Here is a 13,908-nt window from a genome sequence, read left to right on the forward strand (position 1 = left end):
GTGAAAGTTAGTGTCAATGTAACATTTGATGACACTAAACTCCCAAGTTTACAATCTGCTGATCCATATGAATCTCTGAAGTTTGACAACTATCCAGATTCTGATTCAGATGATGATGTGCCACCTGAGGTTGCAACAGGTAATGACAACAATGATAATGATCCAGGCAATGGTCGAGGAAATGGCAATAATGCTGGAGATTCCACTGATGCTAGTGGTGGATCATCAAGTCAACCTGACAACAACTCAGGGGGAGCTGGTGGATCAACTAGTCATACACATCAGCCTAATGATAATACTGCTGAATCATCAAGGACACAACTTCCAAGAGAAAGGATTTGGAGCAGAGATCATCCCTTTGATCTGATTATTGGTGATCCTGATGTTGGTGTAAGGACTAGAAGTGTTACATCTAAAGAATGTTTATTTTCTTGATTTCTATCTCAACTAGAACCAAAGAAAATAGATGAAGCACTTGCTGATCCTGATTGGGTTCTTGCCATGCAAGAAGAACTCAATCAATTTGAGAGACAACAAGTCTGGGCCCTGGTTCCAAGACCAAAAGGAAAGTCTACAATTGGAGCTAGATGGGTCTTCCGTAACAAGTTAGATGGTGATGGCATTGTTGTGAGAAACAAAGACAGACTGGTTGCAAAAGGTTATTCTCAGGAAGAAGGAATTGATTATGATGAAACCTATGCTCCAGTTGCTCGTCTTGAAGCCATCAGAATATTCCTTGCATTTGCTGCACACTCCAACTTCAAAGTTTATCAGATGGATGTGAAAAGTGCATTTCTGAATGGAAAGCTGGAAAAAGAAGTATATCTGGAACAGCCCCTGGCTTTGAAAATCCAGAATTTGCTGATTTTGTGTACTTCCTATTCAAAGTTGTCTATGGACTCAAGCAGTCACCAAGGACATGGTATGACACCCTCTCTGAATTTTTAATTGAAAATAAATTTACTAGAGGTGTCATAGACAAAACTCTCTTTTACAAATTGCATGATAATGATATGATATCTGTTCAAATATATGTTGATGATATTATATTTGGTTCTACTAACGATAACTTGTGCAAGAGATTTGCTAAGTTAATGCAGAGTAATTATGAAATGAGTATGATGGGTGAGCTATCCTACTTTCTTGGTCTTCAAGTAAGCCAAAAGGAAGATGGGATCTTTATTTGCCAGTCTAAGTATGTCAGAGATCTTCTAAGAAAGTACAATCTAGAAGACTGTTCACCGGCAAAGACACCCATGGCCACTGCCACTAAGCTTGACCTGGATAAATCTGGTAAGAAAGTTGACATCTCAAGCTATCGAGGTATGATTGGCTCATTACTCTATCTCACTGCTAGTAGACCAGATATTATGTTTGCAACATGTTTGTGTGCTAGGTTTCAGGCTGATCCTAAAGAATCACATCTTATAGCCGTCAAAAGAATCTTTAGATATCTTAAGGGTACACCTGGTTTAGGTATTTGGTACCCTAAGAATACTGGTTTTGACTTAACCGGCTATACAGATTCTGATTATGCTGGTTGCAGGATTGATAGAAAGAGTACGTCTGGAAGTTGTCAATTTCTAGGACGTCGGTTGGTTTCCTGGTACAGCAAGAAGCAACACTCAGTGTCCACTTCTACTGCTGAAGCTGAGTACATAGCTGCTGGAAGTTGCTGTGCTCAGATTCTCTGGATCAGGAATCATTTAAATGATTATGGTATTTCTGTCGACAAAATTCCAATATTTTGTGACAACACCAGTGCCATAGCCATTTCAAACAATCCAGTGCAACACTCCAGGACCAAGCACATAGATATCAGGTATCATTTCATTCGAGAACATGTCATGAATGGTACTGTGGTGTTACATTTTGTACCCATGGCTGATCAGATTGCAGACATCTTCACGAAACCACTTGATGAATCCACTTTCTCTAAGTTGGTTTGTGAACTAGGGATGTTAAATATGCCATGATTCTCTTTGTATATATTTTATATGTATTTTATATATTATTATATAGTTTTGTGAATTTTCTGTGTAATTATATCTATTTTATTAGATTTTATATAATTGTTTGTAAATTATCTAATAATTTTCTGTGTAATTATGCATGTTCATATGTGTCTCTATAATTTTCTAAGTGCTGCATACTCCCCTGTAATATTATCTATACATTTAGATAATTATATGTATTTATTTTGTATTTTTCAATATTAATTAAGCATAAATATTTGATTTTAAGTTAATTCATTTTAATGAATTAAAGTTAAATTCATAAGTATTTATATTTAATTAAAGTTGAAATTTACAAAACATATGTGTAATATATTATATATTATGTGTATTAGATTTTTGATTATATGTGCAAAAGGTTTTAATTGTTTTTAATAATCAAAAATCCTAATATTCTATTTTATTTTCGTATAATTCTGCTTTAAGAGCTCGGTATGACTTTTTCAGTTAAAGTCATACCGCATCTGGCTTCCCTGGTACGCTCGTGAACTCAGTATGACTTTCCTTAAGAAAGTCATATCGTTTTCTTTCACCTTCCCCCCGTTTACACATCGGTATGACATTATTTAGAAAAGCCATACCGAGAGCACGAGAATGACTTTCTCAAGTGCTCGGTATGACTTTCCCTAATAAAGTCATACCGACTTCTAAACTAATATGACTTATCATATCAAAGTCATACCTCATTCTTATCATCTTCTCCGCATATACACAATACACACACTCGACCTCCATTGCTGTAGCTTCGTTTTTTCAAGTTTTTGGATCAAAAACTTGCTGGTTACTCTCAATCAAGTCTAAACACTTGCTGGTTACTTATTTTTATCCCAAATTAAGTCGAATTGCTGTCGGATTTTCACTGAGTTTCTAACCCTGTTCGCGAGTTGGACTGAGTCGAACGAGTTGCACGATTTTTCACCGATTCTGGACGATTCTGACCGAGTTTGTGATCGTTTTGTGCTCTTGTGACTCTAAATCGTTGGTTCTAATGAGTTTGTGGTGGATTGATTTTATTGATTTCAAAACCCTTGTTCTTGGATTTCGAATTTTAGGGTTTTTGGAGCATAATTGGGGATTTTTGGACAATTTGGAGATTAAGGCCTTGTTTGGAGTTTAACTAAGCCATTTTAAGATTAATTAAGTTTTAATTCGAATTTACACAATTAATTCGAATTATTAATTAACTAATTATTTGATATTTAATTATTAATTGAAATTCGTGAGAAATTTGAAAATTAATATTTTATTTGAAAAATTCTCACTTAATTCAATTTTTTATTTTAAAAAATGGCCGGTCGCTTTGTTATCGAGGAGACTAATTTAAAAGGATTCTTCGACCCGGAAGCAAGTCTGGCTCGTTTTAGACCATGGGTCCATTTTCTGAATAGCCAGTCGCTCGTCAGCACTGCTATTACAGCTCATGTAGAACTCCAGATACAGCCAATTCAGGACTTCTACTCGACGGCCCTAAACACTACTTTATTGGATAATTATCGAGTTTCTGGAGATATACATGGAGGACGTACCATTCATATCAACTCTGACGATGTGAATAGGATACTGGGATACCCGAGGGAGAATTTTGCTCAACTCCCTACTGAAGATGAGGTCATCCAATTCTTTCAGACGATATTATATCAGGGTGAAATAAACTTGCCTAGGATGTTGAAAAGCAATCTGAAGCCCGAGTGGGACCTTTTCTTCGACACTTTGGCTAGAGTGTTTGCTCCTACCACTCGTAAAAACTTCAATGTTATAACTTCCTTGCTTCAGAAGATTGGATTCTGCATTGCTTTTAATCGTCCGATCAACTTTGGTAAGCTCATACTTAAATCCATTCTTACCAAGTTGGGACCACTAAGGAACAGATCTGTTGAGCAGAATGCCAAAGTCTCATGCTTTTATCCTCGATTTATCATGCTGTTTCTGAATGATTAGTTGACTGACGCTGAGAAGGAACATTACTCCAACTCTTCTATGGCACCAGTTCCTCGTGCCTGTTCCAAGTTGATGACTCAGTTGGACAATAAGAACAAATTTGCAGCTGTTCCACTAATCACCACTCCTCACATGCTACAGATGTTCAAAACTCCACTGCAGCCCTATCAACTTCCTGTGGCTCCTCCACCTCAACCTCAGCAACAACAACAACAGCAACAGCAACCACAAGAACCTCAACCCCTGCAAATTCAACAACCTGCACAACAACATCAACAACAACTTCTACAACAATAACAACAGCAGAATTCAGCTCAACAATCTCAAGAAGCACAGTCATCACACCATTCATCCAACCAATCATCATATCACTCCCCTACTCATCAACAACAACAACCTATCCATTCATTTGAAGATCAAACTTTGGACAATGATCTCTTCGAGAATCAACCATCTTCATCTGAACCTCTCCCATACCAAACACAATCCCAAATCATACCACAAACACAATCTACCTCACAACCCCTTCACTCTGACTCTCCTATCAACCAGGAGCTGCAGTCCTTCCGTCAGGACCTACAGGTAGCTCAGGTACTTTCTAACTTATCATCTAATTTTAATGTTGATACGTCAGATTATGGTTGTGATCTTGTTTGTGACCTTGATTTTGTTTTCCAGCCTACCAGCAATGAACCTGACAACACACAGGTTCATAACCTAGCTGATGATTCACTTCAACAAACTCTCGTTTCTCCAAACACATCAACCAACACTACAATGCAACCTGTTCGTAAAGTTGCAAGGAAACGGAGTACGAGTAGTTTACTGAGTCAACCCACAACTCTGTCTCCCTCCAAGAAGCAAAGGGTGGAAGCCTTGGAGACACCTATAGCCTCATCTTTGCCTTCCCAACAAGGCTCAGATTTTGAAATGGCAGATAAACAGTCTCTGGACCCATTCTCTCTACAGGATGAGGCCATTGAAATTGACCGTCCGGCCGCGGTAACTTGTACAGAGTCAAGCACTGCGCTAGCACTCACGCTAGTGCAAGCCCAGACAGATACAAAGGTTACTATGTTTACTGAGTGCACAGATTTTCAAAATCAATGTATTATATATGAAAACTTTGCTGATCACACTTTCTTTTCTGATTAGGTGGAACTTGGCAGCGTGCAAGTTAATCTGCCCTCACAGGCTTCCGGAGGACAATTTGTTCCTCCACTACCTTTGAACCCATCTCAGGGGACATTGGTAGTATATACAGGTACAACAGGAAGAGTGAATGAACAGAGTGATGTAAGGCAAACACCGAGCGATACGCATGCACGTGAGGCTAGTGAAACAGCTTTGAGTGTACGTGAGGTGAGTGCACACACTGACCCTGCTCTGTTTGAGGAACAAATGGCAAAGCTAAGAGCTGAGCTTGCCAGAATGATAGTTGAGAATGAAAAGTTGAAGGGTGCACAGTTGGTGACCCTAGCAGAAAAAGCTGAGGAGAGGCCATCCAGCTCTTACAGGGATGAGCTTAAAGAGGAAATCCATGAGTTAGCTGTTGAGATGAGATCCAATCATGAGCTTTACATGTCTAAATTTGAGACCATCGAGAGCAAATTAGATCAACTCCTCAGAAACTCCAACAAGTCTGATGATCAACCTTCCGGAGAGGATCCCTCAACTAAGGGGGAGAATAGAGAAGACAAAGTTGACAGAGATGATAGAGGCAATAGCTCAAATCAAAGCAACAAGGGAAATACCACTTCTGGATCTGCCCCTGACAAAGAATCTGATAAATTTAAAGGCAAAGAACCGTTACATCAGTCCAACAATGTCTTCAACTCTGATAGTTATGATGACTATCCAAATGATATGGATGATGATGACATCTTCGATGCTACCTATCGTCAGGCAGAAGAAGAAGGTAAATTTGATGAGAGTTATTTGTTTCAGGATGAAGAACCTGTTGACCTAGAGCATGAGGAGAATGTCCGGAAGTTTAAAGCTGAAAATGAAGCTAGGAAGCGTAAGCTTCGAGATTTCCAAAAACTTCTAGAGGACAAGTTGATCACAGAAGAGCAAATCAAGATCGAGAAACAGAAAATCTATGATGTTGCGTGCAAGCAGAAGAATCTTGATATTAAAAGGAAAGTCGGAAAAAGCTGGGACATTGCAAAGAGGATATTCAATGGACCTCAAAGGGAACCTTTCAACGACAAGAAGTTCTTATCTCTGATCTATGATCTTCGAGAGGTAAACCCTGACGAGGATGTTTTTATGCATGCCTTTGCTTTGGAATTGAATTATTTGACTGTGGGAGTCAACAATCTGTTAGAAGAATGGGAGCTAACTGTCTATACACAGAGGAATGGTTCCTTCAGACTATCTGTCGAATCTTTGAAATCATTCTCTGTATCTGAGCTCTGGGTGCTTCGGAACAAGGTAAAGCGCAGCTCCAACCTGAACGAACTCCTTCGTGACAAACTGCTGGAATGTGCTGTATTCAACAGTCCTAAGGTTGTCAGGAATCCGTACTGTGTTAAGTTCATTCACAAGGAGATCTTCAGCACTGTCTATCTCAACGAAGAAGCCTTGCCAAAGTATCCCGCTAAGCAACTTGCTCTTGCCTCCACTCTTTTAAGAACCAAGGGCTTCGCTTCTAAAGCTAAGTCTGATGCTGATGATGTGATTCTTGCTTACTGCCCTCGAAAGAATGTTGCTCAGTACTTTCGAAGGATGAAAAATGTTACAAAATCTCAGCCATCAGACTTCCGCGAAGACCCTGTGGAATTAGAAGTACTACACCAACTGGCTCTGGCAAGGGAACGAAAGAAGCGTGGTGAATCCACTACATCTGAAGTGCCAACCAGGGAAGAACCGTCAACTCCTATCCTTCACACTTATGATATCGAAAGAAGGAGAAGTTGATCTTTAGATTCATTAGGGATTTGTAATATATGTTCAATAAGAACATCCTTTTGTAATCTAATGTAATATTTTGAATTCTGGTGAATGTTTAATGAAATACCAGAAACTTTTTGCTAATTACAATTCATGTATAATCCTTTGTCTTATCAGTTAGTTGAGTTATCCTCTCGATAATTTGCATGTTATGTTAACAAACAAATAGGGGGAGATTGAAAGGCATATGTTTAGCCTATTTGTAATTAAAGAGGTACCAACTCAACTCTGATAAGAAAACAAGGTAAATAGCAAGTACTGATGAAGGAATCCGTACGAAGAACGTCAAGTGATTTATTGAAATTATATGTCTGGAGAATTTTAGGATGCTGCTGCACACCACTGGAAGAAGTTCATTAATATGTTCAAGCCTCAGTGTACAAATAATCTTTTGTAGCACGTCCAGAAGTCCAGAAGGTATAAAGTTTTAATACTTTATTTATTCAGAAGATTCCATACTATTGTTACTTATGAAGAAGAACTACGAAGACATAGACTTGACGAACAAGCCTCGTTTCAAATGTTTATTTGATAAAGAATATTTAATTCAGCTAGATACAGATGAACCAGACAGTATATTTGTGTGTCAGCTACTCAGATTAAGTGTTCTGCATCAACTACAAGTGGCCGTTCGATCAAGACAAATATCTACAAAGTTTAATCAAGCCTGAAGTCTCTGCTGATGAAGGAATACAATTTTATAAGTATTTATTTAATTATCTCACTAATCAAAATAATTAAATTAGTTGTATAATTTATTTATTAAATTGATTCACCTTCGAATTAATTTAATTTATGAATTTATATAATTAATATAATTAATTGAGCAATTATCTAATATTTATATAATTGTTTTAAACTGATTTTTGCATTAAAAGACTCGGTATGACATTATCAGATAATGTCATACCGTGCCCTTGTATGCGACATTCCTTGAAATGACTTGAAAAAGTCATTCTGATGACATTTCAGTGTATATTTCATTCGGTATGACTTTCTGATTAAAAGTCATACCGCTTGCATTCATCAGACTTACACTGGTATGACATAATAATGTCATACCGTGTCTCTGATTCAGGCATTCTCTGATTGTGTGTATGACTTGCTTATAAATGACTTAAAAAGTCATACAAAGCTCAACCGAATGACTTTCTTTGGTTATGTCATGCCAAATGAAGAGTAGTGACCAAGAAATTAAGTCATACGGCCCCTGGCAGTATGACATTCCATTTAAATGTCATTCCTTCTTTGTTTTATGGCATGGCTTTGTGTAATAATGTCATATCTTCCATTGTAATGTCATTCCTAAGCTAGAAAGTCATTCCTTTCTTTGTCATTCCTTGATCCAAGTGATTTGCCTATAAATATGGCTTCACTTCTTCATTTGTAGGTGTTCAAGCATTGTAAAAGCTTTCAAGTTGTTTGTAACTTGCAATTGTTATATCCACAATTTTCTGTGCTTTGATCACTCGGTTGTTTTAATCACTAAACTAGAATACATCCTGTCGAATTTATTCTACGAACTTTAGTGGACATTAAAACGAACCTTATTAATTATATAACGACTTAAAACATTGTTACATTAATTAATTAAAATCTGATTAACAAGTTTAATTCAAATCAGATTATTCCGCCGCGATTTTTAGTGACGATTGTATTCAACCCCCTTCTACAATCGTTTCAGGACCTACAATTAATCTCAATATAAATATATTCAATATTATTGCTCTTGTGAAGACAAAAAATTTCCAATACTCACAGTAATGCAAATCAACAATCTTTGATATTCTTAGTTGCAGAAATCAAATAAGACAATGTATTGAAAAATAGTATCAATGCAAAATTTGAAAGGACAATAGTGCCATTAAAATTATTCAAATATCTTAATCTACATAATAAATGGGTTAAATATCAAAGTGTTCACTGAAGTGGAGGTCATATATCATTTTGCTCACTGATCTTAACGACATATCATTTCAATCATTAAAGTCACAATAAATATCAATCAAGTACCTCCAAATTATAGTTCAAGGAGTAAAAATATTATTTATAAAGTTTAACACTTTATTTTTGAATACTAACAGAACCAAGTACAAGGTTATAACTTCTAGTATTTATAATAATATATTTAGATTTTATATAGTTTATTTACTATTTTTTTTAGTATATATTTATTTTTTCTTTTAATTATAAATAAATAGTAAACAAAATTGATAAAATCTAAATATATTGTTATAATTACTAGAAGTCATAACCTTTTACTTTGATTATGGTAACATTGAAGAACAATGTGTAACTCTATAAATAATATTTTTACTTCTTGAACTAAAATTTAGAAGTACTTGATTGATATTTATCATGATTTTAATGATTGAAATGATATTCTGTTAGGATCACTGAGCCAAGTGATATATGACCTCCACTTCAGTGACCGCTTTAATATTTAACCCTATACTAAATAAATTAGTTTAATAATATTTAAAGATGATTGAATATAATTTGTTTATATATAATTATGAAAATTAAAATAAAAAGACTCGTAAATAATACAATACATTAGTTTACTTCACTCAAACTAAAACAGAAAACATAAGATAAGAGGACAAGATGTAAGTTATCTAATAAGATTTTTTAAGTAAACTCAAAAGTCTCTATAGTATAAAGATTATGAGGTTAAACATTAAATATAACTAAAAGAGCAAAGAGGTTTGATTCCCTTTGTCTAACCATCACTTTTTAGTTATGTGTCTATGGATTCTAATCTTATTAATAATGATGACCATGCATAAAAATTTACACTAATCATATCTCCCGACTAGTTAAAAATAGTTGTTAGTATGTGCACATGAGCACACACTAGAAAGACGGTTAAAAATAACATTATTCTAGATTCTGTTCTGCATTCTATTCTGAATTTATAATATTTCTTATTAATAATTTGGATGAGTTTGGATGTTAGATTTACTACATTGAGTTTAATTGGCGTTTAACTATAGTATTATAATCTTAACAAATCATTTATTATGAAAGATAAAGTGTTATGATAGTGTTTTATATTGTTATTTTTAAAGTATTCTTTGTGGAATGCAATCCATATATACACACACACATATCCACACACATTTACTTTACCTGTACATTAAATTAATATATGATATCTGTGTGTATCAATCGATTACTTTTTAGTTGGCAAGGACATTTAAATTTTGTTCACATTTGTATCATGTCACTCGAGACGGGATACATAATCGAAAACGATAACAATATGTCACAAAATTGACTTTTTATAACCATTATGTTTGTGAATTTGTTGAAATTAAACCTTATTTTCAAATGTACACTTTTAAGATGTTCAGATTCAAATAAATATACATATTTAATTATTTATATATTTGATTTTCACGGGAAAAAAATCTCATGTATATAATAGATATGGATTAGATTTAAGAGGATTAAAATAGTTTGTTTCAAGTGCAAAGTATACACAATAAATGAGAAATTTCTTCCCATTCTATCTGTTACATGCGTCACTATTTAGTTGAGAGTCTTACAGCTCAAATCTACATTTAATTCTCTCTACAGCTGAAATCCTAATTATTTCTACAGCTGAAATCTACCTTGGCTTTTAATTCTCTCTACAACTGAAATCTACATTGGCTTTTAATTCTCTCTACAACTGAAATCTACATTGGCTTTTAATTCTCTCTACAACTGAAATCTACCTTGGTTTTTAATGCTCTCGACTTTTCATCACAATCTATAGTATTTTCAAACTCACATCACTTTAGCAGAATCGTAATAAACTCGAAAACTAAGGGCAACTAGACTAAGCAAGCAGCTCAGAAAATGTATAAAAGGACCCCCACCCCCTCAAGTTCTAACCAACGAAAACACATTTTATACTTTAAGATATTTGATATACCTCCAGCTAGTTCAGCTATTTAAATACCGGTGTACAATATTAAACTAGTGGTTTTCTAGCTTGTTTAAGTGGCTGAGATTTAGTGATCATGATCATATTATTACAAATTTTTATGATTCGATTATTGAATTCATAACTATTGATTATGTTTACATGATTGATCATGTTTCCTTATAAGTATATATATATATCAATTGTATCTGCAAGAAGTTGTGATTATAAGTATAGAGCATATCATCATCAATTATCATGGCCTATAGTATAATAATCTTGTCTATTTTCAATTATCTGTGGAGTAATTTCTCTTCAAGCCATTAGATTTACTTGTCTAACTTTGGGGAGCTCTTGTGTTTTCTTTTTACAGAATATAATCAGATCAGATTATATTTTTGTTTGAAAATAAATCGAACATGGATACAAGTTCATGTATGAATTTTGCAAACTTGGCTTTCGGGGACCTGAACAGGACTAATCCTTGTATCAAATATGTGGATTCAGATGGTACCTCATCTACAACTGTCAGAATTATCATCTTCTCAAACATGTTGCCCCTTCATGCACAGAAGGATGGGAGAACAGAGGGCTTTAGCTTTATATACGATGAATCACCTCTGTGGCAACTAAAATATGGATTTTCACCTGATACAATGGTTTTTTATGTTGGTTCACTAAATGCCGATATAGATGTTAATGTACAGGAGGAGGTTGTTGAGAGACTGATGGATGATTTCAATTGCGTTCACACTTTTCTTGCGAATGAACTCTTCTCTGAATTCTATCATGATTTCTGCAAGCACCATCTATGGCCTAAATTCCATTACATGCTCCCAATGTGCGGAAAGCATGGTGACCAATTTGATCAGGGACTGTGGCAGGCTTATATCTCTGCAAATAAAATATTAGCAAACAAAGTATTAGAAGTGGCAAATCCCGAGATTAATTATATTTTGATTCATGACTATCACCTCATGGCGGTCCTTGTGTTCTTGAGAAATAAGCGCTACAGGGCCAAACTCGGATTCTTTCTCCAAAGTCCATTCCTTGCATCTGCAGAGATCTATCGAACACTTCCTGTAAATGCAGACATTCTGAGGATTTTGTTGAACTGCGATCTCATCGGGTTTCATACTTACGATTTTGCTTGCCACCTCCTCTCATGTTGTAGTAGAATGCTGGGACTGGACTATGAGTCCAAACGAGGACAAATTGGGCTGGATTATAGTGGTCGCACGGTGTATATCAAGATTCTGCCTTTAGGAATTCATTTGAGAAAAGTTGAAAATGTTCTGAATATTCCTTCTACATCAATGAAAGTCAAGGAAATTGAAGGGAAGTTCAAGGGGAAGCATGTAATTGTTGGCGTAGACGACATGAACTTATTCAAGGCAATTAGTCTGAAGTTATTAGCATTTGAACAACTATTGAGGAAGTATGAAAACTTGCGGGATATTGTGGTTCTTGTTCAAATTATCAATATGGAACTGCTAACAGGATTAATCAGATTAACAAGTGTGCTAATTATTTATGAATATGTTGGATGTTCTCCATCTCCGAGTGGAGCAATCAGAATAAATTCATGGGATATTAGTTCTTTAGCTGAGGCTATGCGTTCTGCGGTCTCCATGGATGATTCTTTAAGGCAATTAAGACATGAGCAGAACTATAGTTACGTTCAGTCTCATGATGTGGCATATTGTGCTCGCAGTTTCCTGCATAGCATCACGAGAGCATGTCTTGATCACTATAATTATCAATGCTGGGGTTTGGGCTTCAGTTTCACATTCAAAGTTGCTGCCCTCTCCCTAGGTTTTCAAAAATTATTTTCTAAAAGCATAGTTCCTGCATATAACAGGACAAATAGGAGGGCAATATTTCTAGACTTTGATGCCACCCTTGTTCCTCATTCCTCGACCAAGAAAAATCTCAGTAGTGAACTTGTCACTACTCTTAATTAACACTATGTGTGATGATCCTAAGAACACTGTGTTTATCGTTAGTGGAAGAGGTATAAGTTCCTTAACCGAGTGGCTGGCTCCATGTGAAGGTCTAGGACTAGCTACTGAACACGGGTACTTCATAAGGTATTTTTCTTTAAAAACTTGTTAGAGACCTTTTCTAGTGGCACTTCTAATTAAATTGCCTTTGGTTTGCAGGTGGAAGAAAACTTCTGAATGGCAATCCAGTTTGGTTGTGGATCTCGAGTGGAAGGTGGCAGTGGAGCGTATAATGAATCTGTATGCAGAAGCCACGGATGGTTCCACCATCGAAGTCAAAGAAAGTGTTTTGGTTTGGCACCATCAAGATGCAGATCATGATTTTGGATCCTTGTAGGCAAAGGATTTACCGGATCATTTGAAACACGTCATTGCTAATGAACCTGCAGTAGTTGCAAAAGGAAAAAATATTGTTGAGGTTAAACCACAGGTATATATCTCTCGTCTCCCTCTTTCGGTCTTCCCTGTGCATTGTACAGTAATTTACTTAACTAGCAACCTAATATATCTAGGATGCAAGCAAAGGCTTGGTCACAGAAAAGGTAATCGCGACAATGGTTGGCAATGGCGAGATCCCTGATTTCATCCTCTGCATTGGAGATGACAGATTAGATGAAGACATGTACGACGGTACTTTGAAAATTGTTTCATCTGTGGTGGTCCCTGGTGTTCCGGAAATCTTTTTCTGCACTGTGGAGCAAAAGCCTAGCAAGGCCAAGTACTTTGTTGACGATACTTTTGAAGTTCAGAAGCTACTCCAGTGGCTTGCTAATGTTTCGAGTACGCAGCCAAGCTCCGCTGAATATCCGCCAAGTATTCCTTGACAACTGACAAGCATAGTGTTCGTGAACATTGGTATAGGAGCATATATAAATGTAATATAGCAAGTTCTTTTTTGTAAAGTCAGCATCAGATCTACTACTATGTATTAATGCTTGTAAATTTGTATTTGGCCAAAAGCAGAACATGTAAATGTATAGCCCACTTTAAATGGATATTTTAAAAAAACAGTCCCAGCATAATAAAGATATTGTATATTAAACCTCATTGTATTAATAATCTTGTTAAATTATTAAAATTTATC

The 13,908-nt window shown here is 35.7% G+C and overlaps 1 pseudogene; it reads left to right on the plus strand.

Annotated features, from left to right (window-relative positions):
• Positions 1 to 11,240: 11,240 nt before the first annotated feature.
• LOC108204004 (probable alpha,alpha-trehalose-phosphate synthase [UDP-forming] 9) lies at positions 11,241 to 13,648 on the plus strand (annotated as a pseudogene).
• The last annotated feature ends 260 nt before the right edge of the window (positions 13,649 to 13,908 follow it).

Source organism: Daucus carota, chromosome 9 (assembly GCF_001625215.2).
Source record: "Daucus carota subsp. sativus chromosome 9, DH1 v3.0, whole genome shotgun sequence".
Lineage (NCBI taxonomy): Eukaryota > Viridiplantae > Streptophyta > Magnoliopsida > Apiales > Apiaceae > Daucus > Daucus carota.